Raw genomic sequence first — 19797 nt, forward strand, 5'->3', positions numbered from 1 at the left:
TCGCTATGAGTCAGAACTGACTCGGTGGCACCTAACAACAACTACAATAACTGCAGACATATTGTGAGAAGGAACTAGTAGCTAGAGAACGATGTCAATCATGGAAAAGTGAAGGGTAAATGAACTAAAGGAAGACCACCAATAGGATGGACTGACGCAATGTCCTGAACAATGAGCTCAAACATAGCAAGAACTGTGAACATAGTGGTGCTTTTTTCTGTTGTGCATAGGATTGCCATGCGTCAGAACTGACCCCATAGCACCAAATAACATCAACAACAACTTGTGAATGAAGGAACTCTGGTGGCACTATGTTTTAGACATTGTCTATTTAACAATACATTGGTAGTTCAAAACCACCAGCTGCTCCATGGGAGAAAGATGAGGCTCACTTCTCCTATAAAGACTTATAGTTCTAGACACTTTAGTATCCCTAAGATATTTTTGTTAATCTGAGAACAAGGAAAAGTATAATAGCACTTGCTATCTAAAGAAAACATTTCAAATGCTTTATTTTTATACAAATAAGAACAAAACTAGAGTGTGGTGACACTGCAGGATAAGCACTGGACTGCAAATTACAAGTTTGGTGGTTCAAGTGCCCAAGTCTCTCTGTGGGACAAAGATGAGCTTTTCTGTGACCACAATGATTTTAAAGCCTCAGAAACCTTATATATGCTTGATACCAATTGGAACCAACTTCACAATAATATTACGAACAACTAAATATTATATATTGAAGAAAAATATAATTTACTTTTTCCATCATAGATTCTCAATTCTTAATATAAATAAGGTTTTATAACTTCTTTAAAGTATATATTAGGTATAAGCAAAATGATTTAATGAAATAAACAAATTCTAAAGAAAATCATTAACACCAATCATTGAGAACACTGTTAAGGTATTCAGTCATATCATATTTACTTTTTTAGTATTTGCTAAGCAGGCATTTCACTGATAAGACTGGACCAATATTTTAAAATTAAAGCTATCTTGGATAAATTGATGTGCCCTTCAGTAAAATTCATCATAGAAATGCATTTCTGTTTTGTACTTTTATTCAAAATAATTTATTTATTTATAAGTTGTCTTCCATTTTGTCTTTCTTTCATCAAAATCAAAATGACTAAAAAAACATATTTTGGTTTGAGTTTATAGTGTAACAAGCAATCAAGTTATTCCTTGACTTACCATAATTCCTTGATTCTTGAATCTTTTCACGACTTCTTGAATCCTGACTTGTTGCTGCTAAGTGCCATTCAGTCAGTTCCAACTTGTAGTGAACTTTTATAAGGTTTCTGAGGAGCAAGTGGTGGGTTTTAACCACTGATCTTGCAGTTAACAGTCCAGTGTTTATCCTACAGTGCTACACCAGGACTCTTAAGTCCTTACTACTTATGAATATTCTACAGTTTAGATCTGAAAGTGCATGCCATCCATATAAGTGGGCCTTAGTAAAGATGTGTGGAATCAATGTGTTTTTTCTCAAACACAGGCATATGCAGATATCTTATTTTTTCTATTAAATACATCTTCATTACTTTTGATGTTATTTATATTAGCAAATTAAAAATATTCATATACTGCATTTTGCATTAAAAAAAAATCAGTCTGTGTAATTATGAGTAGAAGAACCGGCACTTTCATCAGTTTTGATGCCGGTAACTTACCTCCTGTGGGTGATGTTGTAAATGAATTTGATATAATTAAGGTTTAATCTAGTTACAGAGAGCTTACAAGTGACACTTCTAAGTATATTTCAGCAGGCATTTATTTTTCTGATGTGTTCTTTTATCATTAAAATTTAACATTTTTGATGCTATATTTACTACCGATACTTTTCTTTTTCTAAGAAGTTATATTTCATATCAATACTTTTCAATTCAATTCTTGAATTCCATAAATGTAGCTTAAATTACTGATGGTACTGTGACAAAAACTTATCTTCAATGTATCCTTGTTTTATTGATTTTGTATAAAACTTTATCTTTCTGATATCAATGGTTTCATAAATTTTTTAAAGCTAATAATTTCGATTTGTTAAAAATAATCATTTCATCCAGTTTTGCACTATTAGTTTTAGAAAAGCAAAGGATGAAATGTTGATGTATTCTATGTAAATTATATGAAATTTAAAGTTTTTTTTTTTTTTGTTTTTTTTTGCCATTCAGTTTATTTAGAAGTAACACCATCCAAAGAAATGCATTAGAGAAAACCTTATGTAGACATTTTCTTGGAAAAAAAAATACAATCTTTTCCTTTCTGCCTGATAAGATGATCTTAGTTCATCACTTTACCTATAAACTGGTAAGGATAAGAATGTCGATTGGTCCTAAGAAGCAGTTTGTTGTTGTTTATAGGTGCCATCGAGTCAGTACTGACCCATAGTGACCATATGCACAGCAGAAGGAAACATGGCCTGATCCAACGTATGAAAGAAACAGGTTATTTATGATAAAAATGATTCTTGATTTGTAAATTACATCTGGATCAAGAGGAATGCTAGATGAATTATAAATATTTGTTGTTGCTAAGTGATGTTGAGTTGGTTCTGACTCATAGGGAGGGATTCTGATGAACAGCTGGTGGGTTTGAACCAATGATCCACAGACTTTGTGGTTCCAATTTCAATGCTTATGCTTACACCACCACACTAGGAATCTAAATACTTGATGTTGTTGCTAAGTGCCTTCAAGTTGGTTTTATTCATAGAGTTGGTTCTACTTATACAGTAGGTTCTACTGTCAGCCTTGTGGTTCAAATAAACCTTGTCATCCAGAAATACTTTATGTTGTTGTTGCTGTTATTGTTAAGCGCCATCAAGTCGGTTCTGACCCATAGCGACCCTGAACAGGGTTTCCTAGGCTGTAAAACTTTACAGGAGCAGAAAGCCTCATCTTTCTCCCATGGAGCAGCTGGTAGTTTCGAACTGCTGACCTTGCGGTTCGCAGCCCGATTCGTAACCACTAGGCTACCAGAGCTCCTTAGAAATACTTTATAGGAAACTTTAATTATGGCTTTCTCTGAATCATGTAACTTATAACTGACTTTTCCATTGTGGACACTGAAAGACAGTCCCATGATTGTTATGAGATGATATTCACCTCTGTCTATGGAACACTGAGCCACTGTACACTCCATACCCATACTGTGAAACTCATAATCTTGAACTGTGCTGTCATCTGGTGAGAAAATAATTCCTGAATGGTTGTATAAAATGATTCAAAGGCTACTGTCAAGAGGAACTTTTGTTCTGCCCTTCTTCCTGGCTGGAAAATTGTGATTCTACATTCTGAATATTTTTACTGTTGCTAAGTGCTGTTGAGTTGGTTCCAACACATAACAACCCTGCATATGGTTTCTAAACTAAAAGTAAGATGGCAGATTGGGTAGAATTGGAGTAAGAGCTCTGTCAGCAATAACAAAGAATACCGGACCAAGCAGGCTCAGGGGATGGTGCTAGAACCACATATAAAGAAGTATTTAGAAGCTTGGAAGGCTTACAGCTAGGGGAATTTGTAGCAGAATCAAGAAATCCATTGTTTTCTAATTCAAGACACTCAGTTACTCCCGAAGCCGCCATCTTGGGAGAGACCAAACAGAGGAAGGATCAGAACAGCCACAAATGCCTGACAGAACCATGGAGATACAGGTGTGGACATTCTTTATTTAGGTATTTTTTCATTGGACTCTCATTGTCTGTGCACCTCCATTCTGGTGACTAGAGGGGATGCCTGAGAGAATGAACACCCCACCCCCAACCCTGGAGGGTTCTACTACTCATATGCACAGATCTCTTCAAAATTTAAAGTGACAGTTTCCACTTAAAACCAAACAGCCAACACTCATCTGTCAGTTTGTCATACTGTGGTGGCTTATGAGTTGCTGTGATTCTGAAAGCTATGCCACTGGTATTTTAAATACCAGCAGGGTCATCCATGGTAGACAGGTTTTAAATGAGCTTCCAGATGAAGACAGACTAGGAAGAAAGAGTGATGAACGAGTTACAAATATTTAATCACTAAAAAATCGTATGAATAGCTGAGAAACACTGTCAGATATAGTGCTGGAAGGCACTCAAAATGCGACTGGAGAAGAGCTGCCTCCTCAAATTAAAGTTGACCATGATGATGCAAATGGAGTAAAGCCTGTGGGAGAAAAGCCCGTGGGACTTTCATTTGCTGATGGGTTACAACTCAAAATGAAGAGAAACAGCTGTAAACATCCATTGAAAATCAAAACATGGAATGTACGAAATATGAATCTGGGAAAATTGGAAGTTGTCAAAAATGAAATGGAATGCATAAACATTGATGTCTTAGACATTAATGAGCTGAAATGGACTGATATTGGCCATTTTGAATCTTAAAACCACATAGTTTACTATGCAGGGAATGACAAATTTAAGAGGAATGGTGTTGCATTCATCGTCAAAAAGAACATATCCAGATTAGTCATGAAGTACAACGTTGTCTGTGATAGGATAATATCCATGCACTTACAGGGAAGCCCAGTTAATACCACTATTATTCAAATTTATGCACCAACCACTAAAGCCAATGAGAATGAAATAGAAGAATTCTATCAACTTATTCAATCTAAAGTTTACCAAATATGCAATCAAGATGTATTGATCATTACTGGTGATTGGAATGCAAAGGTTGAGAGCAAAGAGGAAGGATCAGCAGTTGGAAAATATAGCCTTGATAATACAAATGATGCTGAAGAACACATGATAGAATTCTGAAAAACCAATGATTTTTCATTTCAAATACCTTCTTTAGACAGCATAAGAAATGACTATACACACATGGACCTCACATGATGGAATATACAGATATCAAATTGACTACATTTGTGGAAAGAGATGATGGAAAAGCTCCATATCATCAGTGAAAACAAGGCCAGGGGCAGACTGTGGAACAGACCATCAATTATTCATATACAAATTCAAACTGAAGCTGAAGAAAATGAAAACAAGTCCACGAGAGCCAAAACATGACCTTGAATATATCCTCCCTGAATTTAGAGATCATCTGAAGAACAGATTTGATACATTAAACACTAAAGACCAAAGACCAAAACTGTTGTGGGAAGACATCAAGAACATCATACAGGAAGAACGCAAAACATCATTAAGACAAGAAAGAAGGAAAAGGTCAAAATGGATGTCAGAAGAGACACTGAAACTTGCTCTCCAGCATAAAGATGCTAAAACAAATGCAAGAAATGAGGATGTCCAAGAGCTGAACAGAAAATTTCAAAGATCAGCTTGAGAAGATAAAGCCAAATATTACAACAAAATGTGCAAAGATCTGGAATCAGAAAACCAAAAAGGAAGAACACTCTCAGCATTTGTCAAGCTGGGGGAACTGAAGACAAAATTCAAGCCTCAACTTTTGTTACTGAAAGATTCTCTGGGCAAATTATTGAATGATGCAGAAAGCATTAAGAGAAGATGGAAGGAATACACACAACCACTGTACCAAAAATAAATGGTTTCAAGAGGTAGCATATGATTAAGAGTCACTGATACTGAAGGAAGAAGTCCAAGGTGCATTGAAGGAATTGGCAAAGAACAAGGCACCAGGAATTGATGGAATCAAAATTGAAATATTTCAAGAAAGTGAGGTGGCACTGGAGGCACTCACTCATCTGGCCTACTGATTGGAAGATATCCACATTTGTGCCCATTCCAAAGACAAGTGACCCAATGGAATGTGGAAATCATTGGACAATCTCTTTGATATCCCATTTGAGTAAAGTTTTGCTAAAGTTCATACAGAAATGGCTTCAATCATACATTGACAGAGAACTTCCTGAGGTTCAGTCTGGATCAGAAGAGGACATGGAATGAGGGATACCATTGCTGATGTCCAATGGATCTTGGCTGAAAGCAGAGAATATCAGAAAGTTGTTTACCTGTGCTTTATTGACTACACAAAGGCTTTCGATTATGTGGATCATGACAAGCTATGGACAACATTGCTAATTGTGAGTATTCCGGAACACTAAATTGTGCTCATGAGGAATCTGTACCTGGACCAAGAAGCAGTTGTTTGAACAGAACACAGGAACACTGAATGGCTTAAAATTAAAAAAGGTATGCAACTAGGTTGTATTCTTTCATCATACTTATTCAACCTGTATGCTGAACAAATGATTTGAGAAGCTGAGTTCTATGAAGAAAAATGTGGCATCAGGATTGGAGGAAGACTCATTAACAACCTGCGTTATGCAGATGATACAACCTTGCTTGCTGAAGGTGAAGAGATCTTAAAACATTTACTGATGAAGATCATGACCACCGTCTTTAGTATGTATTACATTTCAATGTAAAGAAAACAAAAATCCTTACCACAGGACTAATAAACAACATTCTTGTCAATGGAGAAAAGATTGAAGTTGTTAAGGACTTCATTCTTCTTGGATCAACTATCAACACTTATGGAAGCAACAGTCAAGAATTCTAATGACTTATTTTATTAGGCCAATCGGCTGCATAAGACCTTTATAAAGTGTTTAAGAGCAAAGATGTGAGCTTGAGGACTAAGGTGTGCCTGACTCAAACCATGGTACTTTTAATAATGTAATATGCATGCGAAACCTGGACAGTGAATAAAGAAGATCATAGAAGAATTGATGCTTTTGAGTTATGGTGTTGGAGGAGAATATTGAAAGTGCCATGGGCTGCCAAAAGAACCAAGAAATCTGTTTTGGAAGAAGTACAGCCAGAGTGCTCCTTGGCGGCCAAGATGCCCAAACTTTGTCTCTCATATTTTAGACATACTGTCTGAAGGGACCAGTCAATGGAGAAGGATATCATGATTCGTCTGGTGGAGGGTCAGAGAAAAAGAGGAAGACCCCCAATGAGATGGATTGTCCAAGTGGCAGCATTAATGGACTCAAGCGTGACAACAGTAGTTAGGTTGGCCCAGAATCGTGCAGTGTTTTGTTCTTCTGTGCATAAGGTTGCTATGGGTCTGTACTGACTTGATGGCACCTAACAAAAACAACAACAACCTTGTGGTTTATGGCTCAGTTCTTATCCTAAAGTACCACACCTGGACTCTATATTCTGTGTAAACAGTGCAAAGATGACCCATTACGATCCTGAATCCCTTATTGTTCAAATCCTTCTCACATTTGGTAATCATTAATAAATTCAGTCTTTATGCACTTGCTTATTGTAAGTGAAATCATACAATTCTGTCCTTGCGCAGTTGACTTATTTCATAGCATGTTTTCAAGGTCCATCCAAGTTATTATTTTCAGGCCTTTATTTCTCTTTAAAACTGAGCAATTCATTGCACATTTTGTTTCTCTATTCATTTTTGTGGTTGTTTGTGTGTCATTGAGTCATTTCTGACTTAGCTTTTTGTTGTTGTTGTTAAGTGCCATTGAGTTGGTTCTGACCCATAGTGACGCTGTACATGGTTTCTGAGGCTGTAAATCTTTATAGGAGCAGAAAACCTCATCTTTCTCCCACGGAACTGCTGGTAGTTTCGAACAGCTGACTGTCAGGTTTGCAGCCCGACTCATAACCACTACGCTAGTAGAGCTCCTTATTTCTGAGGCTGTAAATCTTTACAGGAGCAGAAAGCCTCATCTTTCTCCTGAGGAGCAACTGGCAGATTTGTACTGCTGACCTTGCGGTTAGCAGCCCAGCTTGTAATCAACAATGTTACCAGGACTTTTTCATTGTTATATTAATACTATTCATTTATTAAAAGACATTTAATTTGTTTCCATCTTTTGATTGTTGTGACTAATACTATGATGAACTTTGGCATAAAATTATGTAGTTAAGGGATCCCTGATGGTACAGTGGTTAAGTGTTTGTTATATGAAAGTTTGAGAGGTCAAACTTACAAGTTGCTCCTCAGGAAAAAGATGTGGCCATTTATTTCCTTGAAATTATAGCTTTAGAAACCATATTGAGAAGTTCTTTTATGTACTATAGGATCACTGTAAATCAGAATTGACTCCATGGTAACAGGAACAAGGATCAATTTATGTTCTCACTTTCAGTTATTTGGTTAGATAATTTGGAATGTAATTACTAGATCATACAGTATTTCTGGATCATTTGGAATTACTATCATGTGGAATCCTGGTGAAGGCCTGTAGGATAAACCATGGATTTCTAACTATAAGTTTGACTGTTCAAACCAAATAGTTGCATATTGAAAGGCCTATACAGGGTCTCCCTATAAGTCTGAACAGATTTGATGGAACTTGCAAAGGAAGACCGTAGAAGAATTGATGCCTTTGAGCTGTGGTGTTGGAGGAGAATACTAAAAGTGCCATGGACTGCCAAAAGAATCAATAGATCTGTTTTGGAAGAAGTGCAGCCAGAGTGCTCCTTGGAGGCCAGGATGGCTAAGCTTCGTATCTCATACTTTGGACATATTGTCCGGAGAAAACAATCGCTGGAGAAGGATGTCATGCTGGGTAGGGTGGAGGGTCAGAGAAAAAGAGGAAGACCCCCAATGAGATGGATCAGCCAGGTGGCATCATTGATGGCGTCAAGTGTGGCAGCGGTGGTGGGGTTGGACCAGGATCGGACATTGTTTCATTCTGCTGTGCATGAGTCGGTTCCAACTTGATGGCAACTGACAACAACAACAAACAACATGATATTTCTAGGTTTAATTTTTTAGTATCTGTTAAATGGTTTTTCACAATAGTTGTACTATTTTAGTCTTACCAGCAAATATTCACTCAAATTATTTAGTCTATGTTGTGCTGTTAATTGCTGACAAGTCAGATCCAATTCAAATGACCCTATATAGGGTTTCCAAGATAAGGTCTATAGCAAGCAAAAAATCATGTTTTGCCTTTTCTCTAAGGTTTAGTTTTATGCTTTCAATATTCAATGACTATAATTTTTGTTAGGACTGAACCAAGTGCACAATATAGAAAGCATTTTACTTAAAAAACAATTTGGGGGGAAGTGAAGTTGCATGTGTCATTTCATCTGGTGTGAGCGGCGGGAGTAGAGGCAGCGGGAGCTATGCCACCATCTGGGTTTGTGAGATGGCTGCTGACCTTTCTGAGTCCAGTGTGCATGATTGTAAAGGAAATCCAAAGAGTATGCAAAGTTAGATACAGATTACCCACTCCGAGTCCCTTATTGTGGAGTCTGTTCATTACCAACAGAGTACTGTGAACACATGCCTGATGTTGCTAAATGTAGACAATGATTAGAGAGAATTATCCAAAGGTGTTTGTAAAACTTAGCATAAGAAATTCACTCAAAAAAGAAGCTGGAATTTTCTAGGGTCAAGGAATTGCAGGGTAAGAGGAGGAGGAGAAAAAGCAAAGAGAGGTGGAAGAGGTCAAATAAAACAGAAAAAGAAGATTGTACCACAAAAGGTGACAATAGCCAAAATCCCCAGAGCAAAGAAGAACTATGCAACAAGAGTGTGTGGCCTTGCTACTTTTGAAATTGATCTTAAAGAAGCACAAAGGTTTTTTGCTCAGATTTTTTCCTTTGGTGCCTCAGTAAAAAGAGAGGATGAGATCATCATTCAGGGAGACTTTACAGATGACATAATTGATGTCATTCAGGAGAACTGGCCAGAGGTGGACGATGACAGCATCGAAGATCTTTGAGAAATGAAGACGTGACTTTGAAAAAGTGTCTCTATTTAATGATCTGAACTGAGAGTTAATGATGACCAAAGAGAGGGAGGTCTTTTAAAAATTTACGTATTTATCCCACAGTAAAACTCTAGACTACCTTTATCTTTGGCATTTTCACTGCTCTGTACAAGGCTGCTTGGTTTTTTGTTTTTTAATTGCCAAAGTCTAATAAACAGGGGAGACTTTCATGTTAGCTCATGAAATAGATTTGAGTTAAATAAAAAGCTTTGGTCATTTAGTACTGACTTTTCTGTTACTCTTTTAAACTTTTTCTTTTTGGAGAAACACTGTAGACCTTTCCTGGAAAGTATTTCTGTTAATAAAATAATTAAATAGCCAATTTAATATTGAGTCATCTTAAGAAAGAATTTCAATCTGCCTTCCTTATCTGTAATATTTGTCTCCTGACTTCTTGGTGTGATAGATTTGAGTTTGAATTTGCTTCAGTGCTATCAAAAACAATTCTTTGTTGAGTAAAGTTATAGATAGGGCTTCAAAAAGTTTGTGGAAAAACAGAATGAAAAGTTAATGGAATTTTTTTCACAAACTTTTTGAAGCCTTCTCTTACTATTGATGTAAGAGTTGTTCAAGCTATTTTGAAGTTATTGGGTAGAATAAAAACCTTAATAAAGTTGCACGGTTTAACCCAGTAAACTACTTGTTGTTGTTGTTATGTGCCGTGGAGTCGGTTCCGACTGATAGCAGGTTTCCTAGGCTGTAAATCTTTACGGGAGCAGAAAGCCTCATCTTTCTCCTGCGCAACAGCTGGTAGTTTCGAACTACTGACCCTGAGGTTAGCAGCCCGATTCATAACCACTACGCTACCAGAGCTCTTTAGTTCTTAAACAGTCCTAAAGAAATAGTCTTGCATGAAACTGAAGAATGCAAGTTTTTATCACACTATTATTCCTAATATATAAATGTAAATAACATAATGAAAAGTTGAGGAATGGTTGAAGAAATTATAGTGCATCATGTAATAGAATATTTTGTTAGTTGTTGAGTCCATAGCTGTACATAGCAACCTTATGTTCAACAATAAAACACTGCCTGGTTCGCTATCCTCACAATCGTTGCTATGTTTGAGTGCATTGTTACAGCTGCTGTGTTAATCTATCTCATTAAGGGTCTTACTCTTTTACACCAACCCTCTACTTTTCAGAGCATGATGTCCTCCAGGCGACTGGTTCTTTCTGGGAACATGTCCAACGTATACAAGATGAAGCCTTGCCATCATGGCTTCTAAGGAGCATCTGGCTGTACTTCTTCCAAGACATATTTGTTTGTTGTTCTGGAAACCCATGATATATATTTTAAACATATTTTCCAAGAGTACTTGGAAACAGTTTGGTAATATTAAGTAGGGAACAGACCCCAAATTTTACACTTTTTTTTTGCTTCTGTGGTAAAAATTTAAGAAAAGTCTTACAATTTCAACATTTTTACATGTACAATTCAATGACATTAATGATATGTTTCACTACATTAGTTTTTGTCATTGTTTGGAAGGACTTTTAGGCTGAGTTCTTGTTCCAGACATAAATTACATGAATAAAGGTAGCGTAGTGGTTACGAATCTGGCCGCAAACCTCAAGGTCTGCAGTTCGAAACTACCAGCTGTTTTGCGGGACAAAGATGAAGCCTTCTGCTCGGATAAAGATTTACAGCCTCGGAAACCCTGTGCAGGGTCGCTATGAGTCGGAACCGACTCCATGGCACAAAACAACAACATTCTCCTGCCAAAGGAGTCCTTGTGTGGCGCTGTGGGTTAATGTGCCCGACTACAAAGCCATTTGAATTGCAAGATCAGCGGTTCAAGCTCACCAGCTGCTCCTTGGAAACCCAATACAGGGTCACTATGGGTCGGAATCGACTTGATGGCACTTAACAACAACAACAGCTAGTTAGGAGTCCTGGTGTGACGCTATGGGCTAATGCATCAGACTGCAAAATCATTTGAACTGCAGGTCGGTTGTTGAAACTCACCAACTGCTCCTTGAAAAGCCTACACAGGGTCGCTGTGGGTCAGAGTCCTGGTGTGACGCTATGGGCTAATGCATCAGACTGCAAAATCATTTGAACTGCAGGTCGGTTGTTGAAACTCACCAACTGCTCCTTGAAAAGCCTACACAGGGTCGCTGTGGGTCAGAATCCACTCGACAGCATTTAACAACAACTGTTGTTGTTAAGTGCCGTTGAGTCGGTTCCGACCCACAGCGACCCTGTACAGGGTTTCCGAGGGTGTAAATCCTTACGGGAGTAGAAAGCCTCATCTTTCTCCCACGGAGCGTCTGGTAGTTTCAAACCGCTGACCTTAAGGTTCGCAGCCCGATTCGTAACCACTACGCTACCAGAGCTCCTTAGAAATTGCCAGGGTTTTCCCTAGACATAGTTGTCATGATTGTTTGGTTCACGAGGAGGGGAGATCCAGTGGCGATAGGGATAGCGAAAGAATACACAGACAAACAGAAGAAGGGAGACAATGAGGCACCCCAAAGCCAGGGTGGATACATCACTGGTGGGCAGGCTTGGGAGTACAGGCATCGTGGCCTCTGCAGGCAGCAACTCACTGCCCTGCAATCTTTACTGCATGCCTTCCAACCCGTAATGCACTGCTATCTTTACTCCATGCCTTCCAACCAGTAATGCACACCTGGGGAGGCCCGGGCCTCTGCTTTATTTAGGGGAGGAGTTTCACACCAAGCTGGGAGGGACTAAAACAGGATACAGCTAACATCAGTAATTTTCCAGACATTCAGGTAACTTTACATTGTACTTCGCTGGTTCGAATCCCAGGCCAGCAACTTGGATTCTCAGGCCCAATTAACATATCTATAGCCCCAGAGGTCAGTTGGGGGAAGGTGAGAATTCTGCAGGAGACGCCCAGGTGAATGGGCTGCACCTGGAAAAGGGATTAGGGAGGATGGGTTCTTTGTCTATAGAACAAAGAACCAAGAAGTAGCTAAGATATTTTTAGTTAATCCTTTGGAGAAAGGTTTAACCTTGCAACCTTTAGTCTCGGCTTTAGGAAAATATCACATTTATCTGTGGATTGTCAAAGGCTCCGTGTATTAATTTAATATATATACCTGAATATTAAGATGAAAGCAATTTTCCATTAACTGCCAGTGGCCTCATTTGTTACACTCAGCCCTAGAGGGCCTCGAACCTCTGACTAGTTTTACACAGTCTGCAACAAGAAATAGTTTACATCCATTCTTGATAGATAATCTGGTGATTGTAACATGTTTTTTTCATAAAGGAAACAATGTGAATTCTAAAAAAAAAAAAAAAAAATCAATTTGGGCATTTGATCCTAGTTTCAAAGCTCCATTCACTAATTGATTTAATAGCTGATATTTATCAGGACTGGCTGATCTCCCCCATTCCCCACAGCTTGACCTTTACTGGAATTGACTGGGGAGTCACCATCCTGTAGTTCACCTTTATATGGGTTGGTTGGGGGTGGTGACTGATAAAAACCTGAAATAAATAGGCGCAGATGGGATTTCCTGATGTACAAGCACCAGGAATGGAAATGTGTACTTTAGATAGTGCGTTCCTGTACTATGACCTTTCCAGATGGGGTAAACCTGTAACAGTGATCGGGGCAGTGGCTGTGGAGAAGAATTGGAGAAAATGAGCAGATCCTGTTGGTGGTAGCAAATTGTAAGGACTGAACCATGACTGAAAGCTGAGAGGAATGACCAACAGCTGTACCAGCCAAGTAATGTCATTGAGTTTCCTGATAGAAAATTTCCTAATGCTAAGAATGAACAATGTTTTGAGACATAACCACTTGAGAAGCTGAGGCCTCATATTGGGATTCCTCGTGAACCTCATCATTTCCATAGTTTTGCTTTCTTTAACATCTTTTGTTTATGTCCTTTTCTGTTATTAAAGTTGTTATTGTAGTTATGTTGCTTCTGTGAGTTCTCTGTGACTATTCCCATAAATGTTGTAAGTCAGTAAGGAAAGAGTACCTTTGGGAAAATGTTAGAAATGGTGGAGAGCTGGAGAACGGGTATATATTTACTTTCTTCATATGGATTCCTCTGTGCTGATCAGTCTTATTATTATAGCAAAATATTATAGATTTAGTGTACAACTGTATTCTTTTTTTTTTTGCTTATAGTGTAAGGACTGAAACTTTACTTGACCAAACTTTAGCATGGCTTCAAAAATTATCCAAAAGCACCTAGGCCTCCACTTATCTATAGCATGACTAAACCCAGCTGCCAGGAAATATACAAGCAAAGACATTTCCCCTAAAGGTCATAATAATTAGGTTAGGCTGCTCTAAAACATCATTGGAAATACCCCACACCTGCAAGAAACTGACAAATTGACCACCAGAAACAAATCCGCATAAAGGTCAGAATACTTACTTTATGTCAAAACCAATCAGCTTAAAGGTTAATATGTTCACCAATTGCAAAATGCTTATGCACTGTTGCCAAAATCTGCCTTGTGTAACCCTATAAAAAGTAATGAAACAAACAGATAGGGGTCGCCTTCATCTCCTAGTTTCAGGAGTCCTTGTGAAGGTTGACCCCAAGGCATTGGCAAATAAACCTCTTGTTTTTGCATCGAACTTGAGTCCTGTTGATCTTTTTGGGGTCTCCTACCAGATAAGGCCATCTGGGGCCTAACAGTAGCTATGTTTGAAAATAGTAAAAGTAAATGCAGCAGGGACATCTGGGGAAAAAGCTATTAGGCAGAGAGTAAGGACATTGTCATGGGAGAGTTAGAGGATGGAAGAAGAAAGTCACACAGAACATCTCCTGCCAAAGGAGTGTTCTCCACTCCATTACTTCTTTCTCCAGTAATAACTGTAATTTGCATAGTAAAACATTTAAATTAAAATATCAGAAGAATAGTGTCATCTTCAAAACTATGTCAGACAAGAAACAACTCAGTAAATTATCTTAATAATGGCTCTGTAGGGTAAGCATTGGACTGTGAACCACAAGGTTGGCAGTACAAGCTCACCAGCTGCTCCTTGGAAATCCTATAAAGGGTTGCTATCATCTGGAACCAACTCGATGGCACTTAACAACAACAACGACTACCTTACTTGTTAGACATGATGAAAGTTAAAAACAACTGCAGATTGTTCACAAGAGGATCTTAAGGATGAAAGAAATGTAAAAAAAATGGGTGTTAGTACCATTTTATTTTTCAAATTTGTAGTGTGTTTAAAAGCCCATCTGTTTGTATATCTCAAAATCATTTCTGAAATTTGTCATCATTAACCATTATGAAGATAATGAAAATTAATCCTTCCTAACATACACTTATCTGAACCCATTCTTTTACTTCTTTCAATTACATGGGAACACAAACTTCATCATCTTTTTCTCTCATTGTTTTCTATCACTGCTACTCACACAAATCTTTGATATTTTGAGACAAGAGCAGCCTAGAGTAATGAGCCAGGCATTTAAGTAATTACATTGCTTTCAATACTGTATATACTGGAATTAACAATTTCTATCTTGTGTTTTATTTATTTATTTATTTTTACCCAGAACCTGAGTTAGTATTCCTCTAGTGATATTTTCTTTACACCTTTAGTATTTACTGAATTTTATCATAGAAAATACTGCTATAAAATGAAGTATATGCTCTTCTGTGAAAATCCTCACAATGGCTGGCCTTGTGTAAACAAAAGAACAGAAACCATGTAGAACAAATATGAAGCTATAATACTTGACCTCTGTTGCTTCACAAAGAAATACACAAATATTTAAGGATAAATCAAGATAATATAATAAAAATAAGATTGGGGTCATAGAAAGATCAAACAGAAAAATTAGAAGAACATTTTTAACATGAGAAACAATACTTAATCAACCCATGGATAATTTGTTTCTTCTTAAACACATGTGTAGTGTATTTTCAAAGGAAACACATGTTGTTTACATAAATATGCCATTTTTTGCTGAAGAAAAACATCTTAATGTTGAATATAAATGAAAAGTATTCTAAAGTTTGGAACTTCTGTGAATGAATGATATGTTCTCCCTAACTTAAAAAACACTGGTTTTATGGGCTACCTAAATTGATATCAAAAGATTCACTGGAAATTCAAAACTAAACAATAAATTTATCTAAAGTTTCATCATTATCCAATATCAAATGAAAAAGGAGGATTTATCAATTTGAAAATATGGAATAATTAAAATTAACATCAGTTGTAAATTATTTTACCCGATATGACACTTATTTATTTTTTTACATGTAAATATAATATCATACAGTGATTTCAAAACAAAACAAAATAAAACCCAGATAGGTTTATATCTATTTTGTAGCATTTCAAAAAAAAAAAAAAAAACTGATTCCAGAACTAGAAATACCTGATTTTTCTTTTAAATGGCATATTGATTTTCTCCTTTTAACATTCAGCTTTTTTTTACATTCATTTTACATACATTTTACATGTTTTTTTATACATTCAGCTTGTTACATAATTCCACTTACATGAATAATATAAAACCCATGTTAATGAAGACTTTATTTCCACTGTAACATTAATTTTAATATAAGGCCAATGTTAACAGAATTGGTTCATGATTCTTTACCAATTGGTTTCTCTGCTGTAAAATTTCAGTGGTGTAAATATGTAAAAATAATGAAATTCATCAGGCTATTCCAACATATGTCTGTCAGTTTGTCATACTATTGTGCCTTGTGTGTTACTCTGGTTTTGGAAGCTATGCCACCAGTATTTGAAATACCAAGAGTGTCACCCATGGAGGACATGTTTCAGCTGGGATTCTAGATTATGACAGACTAAAAAGAAGGAGAGACAGAATATTTCCGATTATTTTCTAATTACTGAAAATCATATGAACGTTGGTCAGATAGCACCAGAATACTGAATATTGAAACATAATGAAGAGCATAAGAATATTGTCAAAAATAGTGCTGGAAAATCAGCCCTTAATGTTAGAATTCACTCAAAATATGAATGGAGAAGCCCTGTCTCTGAAAATGAAGCAAACTGTGATGACACAAATGGAGTAAAAGTTTTTGAGACCTTAATTTGTTGATGGGGTGCTACTTGAAATGAGGGAAAACAGCTGTAAACATCCATTAATTGTCAGCACATGGGATGTACTAAGCATGAATCTTAGAAAATTAGAATTTGTCAAAAATGAAATGAAACACATAAACATCAATATCCTAGGTATTACTGAGCTGAAATGGGCTGGTATTGTCCATTTTGAATCTGGCAATCACCTGGTTTACAATGCCAGGAATAACTAATTGAAGAGGAATGGTGTCACATTCATCACCAAAAATAACATTTAAAGATCTGCCTTGAGTACAATGGTGTCTGTGATAGTGTACTATCCATACACCAACAAGAAGTCCTTTGAAATCTTCCAACAAAATGATATGGCACTGGAGGCACTTACTCATCTATGCAAAGAAATTAGGAAGACAGGTACCTGGCCAATTAATTGGAAAGGATCTATATTTGTGCTCATTTCAAAGATAGCTGAATCAACAGAATGTTAAAATTATGGGACAATATCATTAATATCATATGCAAGTAAAATTTTGCTAAAGATAATTCAAAATGGCAGCATCAATGCATTGACAAGGAAGTGCCAGAGGCTCAAGCCAGATTCAGGTGAGGACATGGGATTAGGGATAACATTGCTGATGTCAGAGAGATCTTGGCTGAAAGCAGACAATACCAGAAAAATGTTTACCTGTGTTTTACTGACTATACAAAGGTTTTCGATTGTGAACATTGTGAAAGCTGTGGACAACACTATGGAGAATAATATTCTGGGAAATTTGTGTTCCTGAGGAATCTGTACATAGACCAAGAGGCAGTTGTTTGAACAGAACAAGGAAACACTGAATAGTTCAAATTAGGGAAGGTGTGCACCAAGGATGTATTCTTTCACCATGCTTAGTCTATCTGTATGCTGAGCAAATGATTTGAGAAGCTGTATTATAGGAAGAAAATCATGGCATCAGGATTGGAGGAAGACATATTTACAACCTGTCACATGGAGAAGCCAGGATGTCCAAACTTCATGTCTCATACTTCATACATATTATCAGGAGAGGTCAGTTTCTGGGGAAGGACATCATGCTTGATAAATTTGAGGTTTATCAAAAAAGAGGAAGAATCCCAGTGAGATGGATTGGCACAGTGACAGCAGCATGATTTTGAGGTTGGCTTAGGCCCAGACAGTATTTCCTTCTGCTGTTCATAAGGTTGCTATGAGTCTGTACTAACTCAAAGATACCTAACAACAGAGAAAAACAATCAGACTATAAGAGAAGATTGAATGGCCCCAGATAAAAAAATGTTACTAACTTTTAAGATGAAGATTAATGCTTCAAGATGATAGTACTGCTAATTGTAAAACAGACATTTAAGTTAGTAGAAATGAATATTGGCAATTGTTATTACAGAAACTTGTAAGTCTGTATTCAGCCTATAATTGATTGGATTAACTTAAAGGGGAATTAAAATTTGCCTAAGGAAATAGGTCTCTTGTTAAGTATTTGTGGAGTATGGGGTTTAGGTGGACTCCTGAGACCCATTTGGAACCTTCTGAAGTGGGAAATTCCCACTTGATAATAAATGCAAAACAATGCAGAATGGCTAAGAAAACAGAAGATTCTTATTAAAATAAAGATCTACAGGAAAAAAAGACAGACTGTTTGGCTGTTAGAATATAAAGCAAGCTGTTTGTTTTAGAGGCATCTGGGCAAGAAAGTCAGCTCATCAGGGAAGACCCCCTTCTAAGACTGAAATTCAAAGGGAATCTTCAAACAATCTATATGTTCACTGGTGACTACCCTGATTTACTTGTGAGTGGAAGTGGAGGAAATGCAGCAATGAAGACATGGGCTGAGTATGGCCACATTCCATTGATACCTGTTGACCTTAAGATGAGCTAGATGGCTAGTCTGAAGTTCAGGGAGCTGCATTGATTCCTGAGCTCACTGAGGCCCTGACCTAGCCACTGGGGGCTAGAACTGAAAGTGAAGTGTCCAACTGGTCTGAAGTGTGGGGAGGCATGTGTGAACTCCAAACTTGCAACTAGTACCCATTGAGCTAGCTAGCTGACCAGAACTCTACCAGATGAAGATAAAGGTGTGTTATATTGTGAGCAAGTATAAACTGCAACTATTTGATGAACTGAACCTTTGCTTATGGATGCAGTTGCTCAAAATTCCAACCTCAGTGGAATGATTCTTTGTATCAAGGATCATGCTTGTTTTCTCAGTGCACTTGGTTGACAATGACATGCAATTCAGACATTGATTATCAAAAATGGGGGGGGGCGCTATAAAGGCACAAAGTGGCTTGATTAGAAGCTTTCATGAGTGTGCTTAGTTTCAGAAAGAGGTGGGTAATGTAGAATCTCCAGTGATTTGTTTTCCTCTTTTCCAAATTGCTTGGGTGATGACAGATATAGTATTTTATAACTCAATTGTGAATAATTGATAGCAAGATTAATTGCGATAGTCACAAATATAATTGTAGAAGATGTGTAACTAAAAGTGGGGAGTAGTTAATCTTTCATTTAAGGAACAGAGGACCCCAGGACAATCAAGAAGAAAGAGCATGAGTGGAGCATGAGACACTACCTAGAAAAGAGTTTATAGCAGAGATTGTGGCAGAGGCAACAGCATGGAGAGAGAGAGAAGCTGTGCATTGTAGGCTCATGGACTTGGAAAAGCTGTGTGCTTGTGGGCAGGAGGCTGACCTGCAAAATGTGCTCTTTGGACATTTAAATGAATATATATTTTTTGTTTTGTATGTGTACATCGAATATTTTTGTTTTGTTGATTTTTGAAAAATAAGATGTAAAAGAGTAATCACAGAGAGGAAGCAGGATAGCTGTTGCTGCAGGGAAGGGATTGTAATAATTTAGATGAAATAAAACATATGATAGATTAAACGTAAAACTAGTTATCTTGTCTGTTAACCCTTACTTCATTCATAATAAAAAATTAAAAGAAAAAAAAAGATAGTACTGTTAACAAAGAGCTCAAATCTAAGACATGACTTCAAAGTACTAACTCTGAATCACAAATAATAATTTGTTTAGAATTAATGTGAAATTAACCCTTGGCTCCACCCCTATCCCCAACTCCATTAAT

At 37.1% G+C, this 19797-nt stretch overlaps 1 pseudogene; it reads left to right on the forward strand.

Annotated features, from left to right (window-relative positions):
• The first annotated feature begins 8970 nt into the window (after nt 1-8970).
• Nucleotides 8971-9636, forward strand: LOC102835703 (annotated as a pseudogene).
• The last annotated feature ends 10161 nt before the right edge of the window (nt 9637-19797 follow it).

Source organism: Chrysochloris asiatica, unplaced genomic scaffold (assembly GCF_000296735.1).
Source record: "Chrysochloris asiatica unplaced genomic scaffold, ChrAsi1.0 scaffold00066, whole genome shotgun sequence".
In the NCBI taxonomy this organism is placed as follows: Eukaryota; Metazoa; Chordata; class Mammalia; order Afrosoricida; family Chrysochloridae; genus Chrysochloris; species Chrysochloris asiatica.